General features: G+C 48.0%; 1 protein-coding gene across 1 annotated transcript in view; it reads right to left on the bottom strand.

Moving 5' to 3' along the window:
- CAPN5 (calpain 5) overlaps window positions 1–12434 on the bottom strand; it is a 146119-nt gene extending 133685 nt beyond the window's left edge. The window contains exon 1 of the mRNA XM_088473792.1: window positions 12348–12434. The gene's annotated coding sequence lies outside the window, so the exon portion shown is untranslated. The remainder of the gene's footprint in view (window positions 1–12347) is intronic.
- Window positions 12435–12686: the final 252 nt, after the last annotated feature.

Below are 12686 nucleotides of genomic sequence, written 5' to 3'. Positions count from 1 at the left end.
ACTTATTGCAGAATGATTAAATATTAATCCACATGTCACAGAGTTTTCTGTATCTCCTGACGGACGCACAGGCGGTATAATATCTCCCGTGAGGAGACGGCTACATGTACCGCATACTGTGTGATGACAGAGCACAGGGGGTATAATATCTCCTGTGAGGAGACAGCTACATGTACCGCATACTGTGTGATGACAGAGCACAGGGGGTATAATATCTCCTGTGAGGAGACGGCTACATGTACCGCATACTGTGTGATGACAGAGCACAGGGGGTATAATATCTCCTGTGAGGAGACAGCTACATGTACCGCATACTGTGTGATGACAGAGCACAGGCGGTATAATATCTCCTGTGAGGAGCCGGCTACATGTACCGCATACTGTGTGATGACAGAGCACAGGCGGTATAATATCTCCTGTGAGGAGCCGGCTACATGTACCGCATACTGTGTGATGACAGAGCACAGGCGGTATAATATCTCCTGTGAGGAGACAGCTTCATGTACCGCATTCTGTGTGATGACAGAGCACAGGCGGTATAATATCTCCTGTGAGGAGACGGCTACATGTACCGCATACTGTGTGATGACAGAGCACAGGCGGTATAATATCTCCTGTGAGGAGACAGCTACATGTACCGCATACTGTGTGATGACAGAGCACAGGCGGTATAATATCTCCTGTGAGGAGACGGCTACATGTACCGCATACTGTGTGATGACAGAGCACAGGCGGTATAATATCTCCTGTGAGGAGACGACTATATGTACCGCATACTGTGTGATGACAGAGCACAGGTGGTATAATATCTCCTGTGAGGAGACAGCTACATGTACCACATACTGTGTGATGACAGAGCACAGGCGGTATAATATCTCCTGTGAGGAGACGGCTACATGTGCCGCATACTGTGTGATGACAGAGCACAGGCGGTATAATATCTCCTGTGAGGAGACGGCTACATGTACCGCATACTGTGTGATGACAGAGCACAGGCGGTATAATATCTCCTGTGAGGAGACAGCTACATGTACCGCATACTGTGTGATGACAGAGCACAGGCGGTATAATATCTCCTGTGAGGAGACTGCTACATGTACCGCATACTGTGTGATGACAGAGCACAGGCGGTATAATATCTCCTGTGAGGAGACGGCTATATGTACAGCATACTGTGTGATGACAGAGCACAGGCGGTATAATATCTCCTGTGAGGAGACGGCTACATGTACCGCATACTGTGTGATGACAGAGCACAGGCGGTATAATATCTCCTGTGAGGAGCCGGCTACATGTACCGCATACTGTGTGATGACAGAGCACAGGCGGTATAATATCTCCTGTGAGGAGACGACTATATGTACCGCATACTGTGTGATGACAGAGCACAGGCGGTATAATATCTCCTGTGAGGAGACGGCTATATGTACAGCATACTGTGTGATGACAGAGCACAGGCGGTATAATATCTCCTGTGAGGAGCCGGCTACATGTACCGCATACTGTGTGATGACAAAGCACAGGCGGTATAATATCTCCTGTGAGGAGCCGGCTACATGTACCGCATACTGTGTGATGACAGAGCACAGGCGGTATAATATCTCCTGTGAGGAGACGGCTACATGTACCGCATACTGTGTGATGACAGAGCACAGGCGGTATAATATCTCCTGTGAGGAGCCGGCTACATGTACCGCATACTGTGTGATGACAGAGCACAGGCGGTATAATATCTCCTGTGAGGAGACAGCTTCATGTACCGCATTCTGTGTGATGACAGAGCACAGGCGGTATAATATCTCCTGTGAGGAGACGGCTACATGTACCGCATACTGTGTGATGACAGAGCACAGGCGGTATAATATCTCCTGTGAGGAGACAGCTACATGTACCGCATACTGTGTGATGACAGAGCACAGGCGGTATAATATCTCCTGTGAGGAGACGGCTACATGTACCGCATACTGTGTGATGACAGAGCACAGGCGGTATAATATCTCCTGTGAGGAGACGACTATATGTACCGCATACTGTGTGATGACAGAGCACAGGTGGTATAATATCTCCTGTGAGGAGACAGCTACATGTACCACATACTGTGTGATGACAGAGCACAGGCGGTATAATATCTCCTGTGAGGAGACGGCTACATGTGCCGCATACTGTGTGATGACAGAGCACAGGCGGTATAATATCTCCTGTGAGGAGACGGCTACATGTACCGCATACTGTGTGATGACAGAGCACAGGCGGTATAATATCTCCTGTGAGGAGACAGCTACATGTACCGCATACTGTGTGATGACAGAGCACAGGCGGTATAATATCTCCTGTGAGGAGACTGCTACATGTACCGCATACTGTGTGATGACAGAGCACAGGCGGTATAATATCTCCTGTGAGGAGACGACTATATGTACCGCATACTGTGTGATGACAGAGCACAGGCGGTATAATATCTCCTGTGAGGAGACGGCTATATGTACAGCATACTGTGTGATGACAGAGCACAGGCGGTATAATATCTCCTGTGAGGAGCCGGCTACATGTACCGCATACTGTGTGATGACAAAGCACAGGCGGTATAATATCTCCTGTGAGGAGCCGGCTACATGTACCGCATACTGTGTGATGACAGAGCACAGGCGGTATAGTATCTCCTGTGAGGAGACGGCTTCATGTACCGCATACTGTGTGATGACAGAGCACAGGCGGTATAATATCTCCTGTGAGGAGACGGCTACATGTACCGCATACTGTGTGATGACAGAGCACAGGCGGTATAATATCTCCTGTGAGGAGACGGCTATATGTACCGCATACTGTGTGATGACAGAGCACAGGCGGTATAATATCTCCTGTGAGGAGACGGCTATATGTACCGCATACTGTGTGATGACAGAGCACAGGCGGTATAATATCTCCTGTGAGGAGACGGCTACATGTACCGCATACTGTGTGATGACAGGACACAGGCGGTATAATATCTCCTGTGAGGAGACGGCTACATGTACAGCATACTGTGTTTCGATTGACTTGTTAAATAATAGTAAATAATTCAAACTAGAGATGTGCGGGTTCGGATTTACTCGGTTGTTATCGCCATTTTACCACAAGTTCGGATTTATTTTATTGGCCATCCAAAACACGTGATCGCCGATAGCCAATAAAATGCCGTTTTGAGATCAGAGTAGATGCGAGTAAGTCCGAACCCGCTCATCTCTAAGTCAAACTGATCAATATAACAGCGATTCTCTAACCAGACTATGTATATTTGCATTACTGAACACAGTAAACTGTGGGCGCCCGCAATCCCCTACGCACATAAAATCACTCCAACATCTCAGTCCAGAAGCCAATGCTACATGACCATAGCGTTGGCAATTATCGGAGACCCTGCGTATGGGCTGTCAATTGTACGCAGTTGCGGTGCCGCTTGTGATGGCTCCGGTGGGCGTCTCAGTACTGTTACGGGATGGTGCGATATTTCAACAATCGCACCATCTCAGCATACGAAATTGCAGCTGCAACACCGCACGTCTCTGAATCAGGCTGCAAGCCCGGCGCGCATGCGGAACCCGGCAGAGGGGTCCCAGACTGGCCCGTCAGCAACGCCATTGGAGGCTCAGCATTGGTCGTGGATGTGTTGTTTTTTTCGGTCTATTGCTGCAATAGAAATAAGAAGCCCCCTCCTCACCCTTGTGATCCTCATAAGACGCTTCCTGTGTGTGACTGCCCATGGTAACCACACCACACTGTGTGTACATACACAAATCGCTGACCTACTTTCATTTTACCACTGTGTCGCTGAATGTTTAGAAAAATAGTTTCTGTAACAGGAAGCTGACGCATCGCTGATGGTGAATAATAATAATAATAATATAAAATAAACACATCGGGCCAGGAGGGAGCCCCCCCCCGACCATACAAAGGCAATGACCAGACAGCTTTCATACAGGTCACAGAATGCAGATTCTAATGCCCACAGTAATGTCATAAAGTAGGGAGCAAGTTATTGCTCTGGACTTATACACGTGGGCGTCACAGCAAATGAATGTTCTTGTACACAACTTAACTCTGTTCTGCTTTGCATCAATCTGACTGTTGCCAGCACAGTTAATGTTATTTAATGCTTGGTGTGATATAATGGAGCTCTATGGAAACCAGTATAATGCAGGGAGGGAGAGCATTAATTGTTTTTAAAGCAAGGACATGTAGAAGGCTCTCTCCAGGCTTTTAACGTAGTCTTTCTGCTGTGTATATAAGCTGTTAGAATACACAAATTCATAATGGATTAGTAGAGTAGTACATGCCCCTTCACGGCATGGCCAAACCCCCTCAGGGGCCGACACTAAGGGAAAGAATTGGGAACGGACAGTCGGAGGTCCCGTATTGATAGGGGATAAACATGTGTGAATCAATACGGAAAAGACCTAATGTAAATAATATCGGTATTCGATACTGCACATGCGCAGTTGCAATCTGCAGCCAAGTCTGGGGTGGGGACTGCTGATGGGAGATTCTCTGATGGGGGGAGATGTACCAAGCCTTGGTGAGTGATAAAGGAGAGAGAGATAGAAGCTAAACCACACCCCCCTCGCGAGCGCCCGCACAGGGCGGACTGCCAGGGCTGATGTACAGCCCCAGTCCATCCCGGGTTAGAAGCTGATTGGTTGGTACTTTATCACTTCCAAGGCAAGACCCAAAAGAACTTTCAGCCTAAAGCTGGGTACACACCTGTACAATCAGCGGCTGATTGGGTAAACCTCTCCCGATCAGCCATGTGCGTTACTGCCGGTCAGCTGCCTGTGAGCAGCATACACACTGTGCAGACATAGCACAGTGTGTCTGTGCCTATACGGGATCGGGTGGTCTGCACGATAAATATTAAAGAGCACATAAGATTCGTCCACCAGATCCTGGCCGTTGCAGGAGCGCTATAAGCAGTTTATCGGCTAACGCTCCTGCATCGGGACAGTGTACAACACCTATACCATCCAACGCCCGTTCTCTCGATATTGAAAGAACGGCCCGACGATTGTATGTGTGTGCACCCAGCTCAAGAGAGAATCTGAACTTGCTGCTAGGGCACCTTCCAACGAGTTTAGGGGAGAGAGGGGATGGGGGCTGCCTCCTCTGAGGGGCTGGAAACCTGGGGGTACAATACATCTCTATTACAGAATCGCATTGGATAAAATATCGTATTACATTGGGTTAAAATATCCATGTTTTCAAAAAGCAATAACGAACATCGATGCCCATCCCTAGTTTACCAAACCATCTGAAGATAAGGGGAGGTGTTGCCCATAGCAGCCAATCTGATTACCGCTACCCTTATCTAGCACATTCTATAAAATGATAGCTAGCATCTGATTGGTTGATATGGGTAACGCTTCTTGTTGTCCTCTGTAGAAGGTCTCAAATCTCCGCCTCTTAGATAACGCTCACACTTCTATTCGCACAGGGACCTGATGACACAGAGGATGAGCACGGTACGCCCGCGCGCATTTTTCCTGTCATACATGCAATGCATTAGACATTTTTAGGCAGTTTAAGTTTAATGAAGATCCCTTAAGATGACTAATCTCCCAACGTGGCCCTCAGACCAACAACGAGGACGGGCATCCGTGTTCTAAAGTAAAAAGGCGAGTAACCTGCGGCTCCTGTGACTGTGGCGGAACAGCCCCAAACACGCCGTGGAGCAGGGCCGCTGACAGGTTCGGGTACAGTCATCTGCACTGAGAGGGAGGACAGGGCACAGCTCTACAAACAGTGGGACAATGTGTGGATTAGCATCAGGGAAGACGCAGGACAGCAGAGCGCTGGGTAAACATTTTAGCATTTTGTTGCGAAATGTGAATGTTTGCTCTTAGGGCCAAGTCTCTGCATCACCAGCCAAACAGTCCGGAGGGAGAGAACTACTTGGCTGCATCTCTCAAATAAGATGGAGAAGAAAAGAGAATCCTAGCCAAGGTCTCTGGAGAGTGCAAAGAGCCACCGCATAATGCAGTGTAATTATCTGTGCAAGCTTTCCTCCACCCTCAGCTCAACACAAATGCAGGCTAAAGGCACCGTCCCAGGCACAGGAGCTGCTCCTTACCCCCTAGTGCAACTCTGTATTTTATTTTATTTACGGGGCCACATCATTGCTATAGTACAGACAGGACCAGATTATGGGCGGGGAATCGGAGGACCCAACAAATCCTCCCCACCTCGCCCGCCTACCCAACTAGGTGCAACTGCATGGCATACAATGCACCAGTACAGCCCTGCGCCAACCACCTGACAAGGGATAAAAAGTGATAGCAGGGTAAATTGCAGAGAGCATTCGCCAGCGTCCGACGGCCGCAGGATCCCCACGGATTAAAGTTAGTGAACTGCTGGGCAGCAATTCCCCTTAGACCGATGCCTGTGGCGGGTAACAAGTCCAACTAGAAGTTACGGCCCTCACCGCGGTATCCCCTACATAACCCGATTCATCTGCAGGCAACGCCACGGCTAGGGGCCACCACAAACCGCAATCTCGCCACAATCACGGAACTGGCAAAAGCCAGCGCTGTATGGGCACCTTATTCATTATGTGGCAATAGGAAGTTACGAACACATTTCATTTATATTACTCTGATGTTTTTAATATTTCACGTGTATGGCGGGGGTCAGGGCGGCCTTCCTCCTCCATCTAAGCATTCGCATTGTGCTTTACCCCAGCTTGATAACCTGGCCAACTGGCAGAAAGGCTTTCGCTGGTTCCCCATCGCAGGCAATGGGAATGATACCGCTTACCGTTACGCCATCTATATATGGCATAAGCGGTACAGTCCAACATCGGTAGGCGAAGCTGACTGCCGTATGCCCAATACTGAACGGATAACCAGTTTTACCGTTAAAAACTAGGGCTAAAGGGGTTGTGACTCGACGTTCTTAAATGGAGCCCTAAAGATGACTGATCCCTATTAGCAACATATGCGCAATAAACAAAGGCTCTCATAGCGAAGACATTCGGGCACTCTAAGTCATAACCCAATTGGCATTAGTTTCTGATCTAGATTCGGTAGAGTGAACGGCGCTAAGTTATACCTGGATGTGTACTTTAATAAACTTAATTACTCACATCTCTCAAGGTGTATGCGTTCAAAATGGACAAATATTTATTCCACTAGTTAAAAAACACAAATTTGTGGACATAAAACATATAAAAAAAAAAAAAAACACATAAAAAGAAATGTGCATATACAATGATGGACACAATCAAAGGCGAGATTGTAAGGAGAAACCATATAGTCCGTATCTTTCTCACCGAATATAGGTGTTGCGGTGGGCTAGCTTATCTAAAGCAATAAGGTCACGGGCCTTCCAGCTTCTGATGCCAAAAGGGGTTATGACAGCAATGCGATATTAGCATGGAGCTGTACCTATTGCTGTTGTAGTTGAAATCATCACGCCATCTAAAGTGGGCTTCGCCAAATCCCTGCCGCCAAGCATCCGCAATGGACAGTAACCTGCTGGCAACACAGGAGAGGACACCGCGTAGAATGGAGGCAGCGCTGGACAGGTCAGTGATGCTAAATACTGGCGGGATACTAGCGAGTATCACTGCGAGAAATCCGTGATAATAAACATACTATGGCGCCGGCAGCTAGTTACAATATTCAGTGGAGCCCTGGGAACGCGGGAGCACATAGATGCTAGCACTAGTCATATCCACAGTAACATCTCATAATTCTGTTCTATAGGATTTAAAGTAAACAGCAGCTTAAAGTTCCTGATAACTAGAAGTGTATTACTGTAATATGATTAACATAAAAATGTATGAATAGACTTATACAGTAAACATGAATAGACAATGCCCCAGGCTTATTAGAAACTACTTATACAGCTGTACCTATCATGTTTTGCATCCTTCATAAATCATGTAAATCCTTGTAATGGGCAGTAAATAGCTGGACTATTAGCGCAGGCTTGGCGTCGCCATTAAAGTGTCACCTTGGATGGCTTGTAATCATAGCGATAGATGAATAGATCACCTTTATTTCCATTAGATATGAATTTGACACCACAATTTTGACAGGATCTTCGTATCCCTATTCTGTGCTGCTGGGGGACCCTGCTCCTCCCACTATATAACTTTTTTTGGGGCTCATTCAATTACACACCGGCTGCCGCCAAAATGGCTTCTTTTGCGGGATGTGTCACTCTAGCCACATTGCTGTGCTCACCCTATGGAGGTGCGAGGAGAAATCGTATATACGAGCCCAGCGGGAGATCTAGGTGGCCGCTTGCGTTTAACTGAATCTGAACATTTCCTGTGATCCGATGTTTTGCCTTATAACCATTTCTCCCATTAACTCAGGGCCTGATTCAGAGACGGACGCAAATGCAGTTTTCACGCAGATCAAGCGATTGTTTGCCATTGGCATGCACCATACTGCGCGTGTGTAGCGATCGCAGTGCGATTTTCGGACGCACAGAGGATCCCATCACAAAGTGAGTGACAGGTTGTCAGCGTTTGGGGGGTCGTAACGGGGAGTGGTCAGAAACACGCAGGCGTGCCTGTCCGGTTAATCGCCGTTACATGGCTGTGCATAAATTAGTATGCGCCGCTCCGCCTCTCAGAAAAGCTCCCAAGGCTTCGGCAGCTCAGACCTGCTGCAAAGGTAAGATGGCCGTTCGATGTCTGTCAATCTTACCGATATTTACGTGGGTATGCGTCGTCGCACGCGGGTAAGAAGGCAGCAGTGGGCGTCTTCATGCTCGGGTGATCTTTGATAACATTAGCATATTTCCGCTGCTGCACTGCGTATGAAATCGCAGCTGCGATCGCACTAGCGCCAGTCTCTGAATCAGGCCCAATGTACAAAGCAATTTGTAAATATCCACCTCCCAATCCTTTCCCTGCAGTAGCCCCACTTCATGAGCTGTGCTCACCCAATGCCCAATCCAAAACGGCATTGTAGCGACATTGGACATGGCTGGCGAGCTTCGGCAGCTGGCAATTTATTACAGAGTGGTAGCTATCGTCTGTCTCCCATCATCTGCTCTGCACAGGAATAGCGCAATGGGGTAGATGGAAGACAGATGACAGAGCGAGACCTGACCGCTGTGCAAGGCTCTTACAGATAACTGGAATTGCTTTTATAAATATACACTGAGCAGCACCTTAACCACACGAGTTTTTCTACTGTATGCGCTACTCACCTGCTGTGCCCAGCGACGCCTTTCTCGCAGCGCAGCGATTCTCTACGCAGCCCGCAAGGTAAAACAGTGCGGTGAGGTGCCATCGGAGTAGCGACCAGGCTGTCCCCCTCAGTCTTGCTCCCTGGGCGGAGGCATTGGTGGCACACCCCTCATTATGGCCCTGGTTGTGTCCCGCCTGTTTGCTCAAAGGCAAAGAAAATTAATATTTCCCGTCCGTTACGCTTTCCATGTAGGGAGGCTGTAATAAGTGCCTTCACAAGTGCAACGGTGACCCTATGGTATCCGGTATGCAGACAGTCACCACGCCGGCATACAGAAGGTCAACAATCATGTTGGCATTGCCTAATGTCGACATTATAGGAAGCAGAGGTTTAGGGTTAGGGACTGGAGGGGTTAGGATTAGGCTGCAGGAGGGGCAGGTTAGGGTTAGGTTGCAGGAGCGGAGGGTTAGGCACTAGGGGTAGGGTTAGGCTGCGGGAGGGGATCCAGGGCCGTAGCTAAGGTAGTGCGGCCGATGCAATCGCACAGGGCACCACAGGTCAGGGGGCGCTGTTTGGGCCTGTCACATTTCTGTTTATTATCATTCTTGCTTGTAGCTTCCTCTTATTTCATCCCCAGCATCTCCTGGCCTCTCCTATATCTTCCCTGGCCCTTCCCCATGAAGCCATGGCAGTTTTTTGGGTGCGTTATGTCCCTTTGAAAAATGAGGGGGGCGCCAATGCTCTTTCTGGCACAGAACACCAAAAAGTTTAGTTACGGCTCTGAGGGGATGGTTAGGGTTAGGCACTGGGGTAGGATTAGGATGTGGGAGGTAAACGTTAGGGATAGGCACTAGGGTGAGAGTTAGGGGTAGGCTGCGGGAGGTGGTGGTTAGGCACTAGGGGGAGAGTTAGGGGTTAAGCTGGGTACACTCTTGTAGATATATAGTTTCAACGGTGAACAATATATCAGTAGCGTATTGCCGAGTGTGTAAACTCCATATGTCTGTGAACGACTTAAGAGTTTTGTCAACATTTCGACCACATCATCATTATGAATGTCGACTAAACAAACCCAACCCTGTAAACCTGCTAAAACATCATATTACACGTTATCGGGCATATAACCCTTTAGGAAGCTTATCTCTGGCACACACCCTTCCAACATGCAGACTGTGTACAATGCATTAACCCGTGTCTGCCTCCTGACAGATGTCTGCAGTACATGGAGGGAGGGAATAGGAGACTGTACATTCTGATGTCTGTGCTTTATCCAATTCCCTTTATGTAAATTCACACAGACAGCACTAGTGTCTGTTCCCTGTAACCCCGGGACACACCGAAATGCAATATAACCATCAATTTATAAAGACTTAAAGATGGAATACTACAAAAGCCTGTAAAGCCTGGTCGGCTTGGGTATGATACGCCGGGGGCTGAAAAGCCGAAGGTTCAAATCCCGACACCGGAAGCCCGATGGGAGTGAAATCCTGACGGGGCGGTAAGTATCCTAACCCTCCCCCCATGGTGCCTAAAAATAACCACCCCTTCCCGCACTCTAAACCTAACCCTCCCCGGGGGTGGCTAACTCTAACCCACCCTCCCCATAGCCTAACCCTCCCCTGGGGGGCCTAACCCTAATCTGCCCCCAGGGGTGCATAACCTCCCCCCGATGGTGCCGAATCCCCCCCGTAGCCTGACCCTAACCCTCCCATGGGGGGGCTAACCATAAACTTCCCCCAGGGGTGTCTAAACCTACCCCACCCATACCCGGGCTAAGTATCATAGTTATCCATCTTCTTAGGGTGGAGGTCGGGATGCAGGCGTCGGTATCCTGATCCTCTTTCGGGATATCGTCGTTGGCACTATGCCAGGGCGTCGGGATTCCGGCATCAGTATTTCAACGCCCTAGATCCCGTCCGCCGGCATATTCAACGTATCTATCCTGGACATAGCTACCATTTCCATGCTTGTTAGGGAGGTAGTTACATGGTCGACAGGACGGCGCTGACGCAGAACGTAATGCCATTTACAGCATGCCGACAGAGGTAACACGTCAGTTTCGATGTCATCACTTATTTCAGTACAACTTGCGTATTGTGAGGAGTAACGCTCCCCACGCAGTTACCTCGGAGATCTGCGCCCAATATAAAAGCGCTTGTGCCTTTACATGGAGTCACAAACAACAGGTGACATATATATATATATATATATATCCAGTAGTGCCTGTTGTATATTATCAACTGGGCACAAACGTCAAACTTGTGATCAGGTCCAGATAAATGTTCCAACTTGATCACAAGTTTGACTTCCAAGATGTGTAATATGTTGGCACCATACAAAGGATAATAATGATAATTAGGATGTTCTGCATAAAATAATCACTCCAGCAGCTGAACAGGGATAACGGGGCATTGATGCTACACCTGAACAACATGTCTCCTAAGTCACATGGTCAGCCTGTGGCTCCACAGATACTGTGTGACTACAAGACCCAGCATTCCCAGAAACCGTAAGAGGCGTGGCACACCTGTTGTGGAACTACAAGTCTCAAGGTGCCAATGATCTAAAACAGCTGCTTCTAAATGCTCACACCATGACAAAAACACATTCACATCAGGGTAATCATCAATATCAGAGGCATACATTATTGTCAGGCGGAATCCTGGGAGGGCTCACGGTGTTGGGAATAATGTATGACTCTAAATTGCAATCATTACCATGGTAAAATATGATATATATATTACTGTAATACAGAGCAGCTGTGCTATTGGCAGAACTATACAATAGTATGGAGCCAAGTCACAAGAATGCAGCTTTTTTGTCTCTCATTGGAAACTTTTTAGTTACAATGAAATTGAATCTATAAAAACTCTGTTCCGTGTATGGAGTTAGGAATGCAGCATGAAATAGCTCAGCAGTAATTACACACAGCCCAGTAACAGGAACCATGTGCAGGGATCAGCTCCTGGCTTATATAGGGCTGCCCCCTGGATGTAGCCCCCAGCTGCAGGGAATGTGCTGTGGGACCCCGGAATACTCGCTAACCTGACCGCTGCAGCGCTTTATATAGAGGTGTATAGAGCTGAGTGCATACTAGTAACTGCATGAACCAGGTGCAGCTATAAATAATGCTAATAATTCCCCCCAGGCTCATACAGCTGTGGTACCTACCTGTCCCAGTGGATGCAGGGTGCTCCCTGTTTGCAGACACAGTAACTCTGCTGATTCAAGCTGCTGCCTCCTGCACACTGGGGAGGGAGGGGGAGGGACTCTGCCGCACTGCATCACGGGACTTGTAGTTTTCATCAACCAGTATGTTTCCTGTGTCCTGGTGTAACGTGTGTGTGTGTGTGTATATATATATATTTATTTATATATATTTATATTTATTATTATATATATATTTAGTTTTTTCCCATGCACACCCTGCCCATGGTTATTGTAGTGCAGGGGTCAGGGAACTTTTTTACCTTTTACCCCAAGATATATTTAGATACGACAACGTCACCC

Source organism: Taudactylus pleione, unplaced genomic scaffold, assembly GCF_031769625.1.
Source record: "Taudactylus pleione unplaced genomic scaffold, aTauple2 ptg000140l, whole genome shotgun sequence".
Taxonomy (NCBI): Eukaryota; Metazoa; Chordata; class Amphibia; order Anura; family Myobatrachidae; genus Taudactylus; species Taudactylus pleione.
This window is presented reverse-complemented; position numbering and strand designations above follow the sequence as displayed.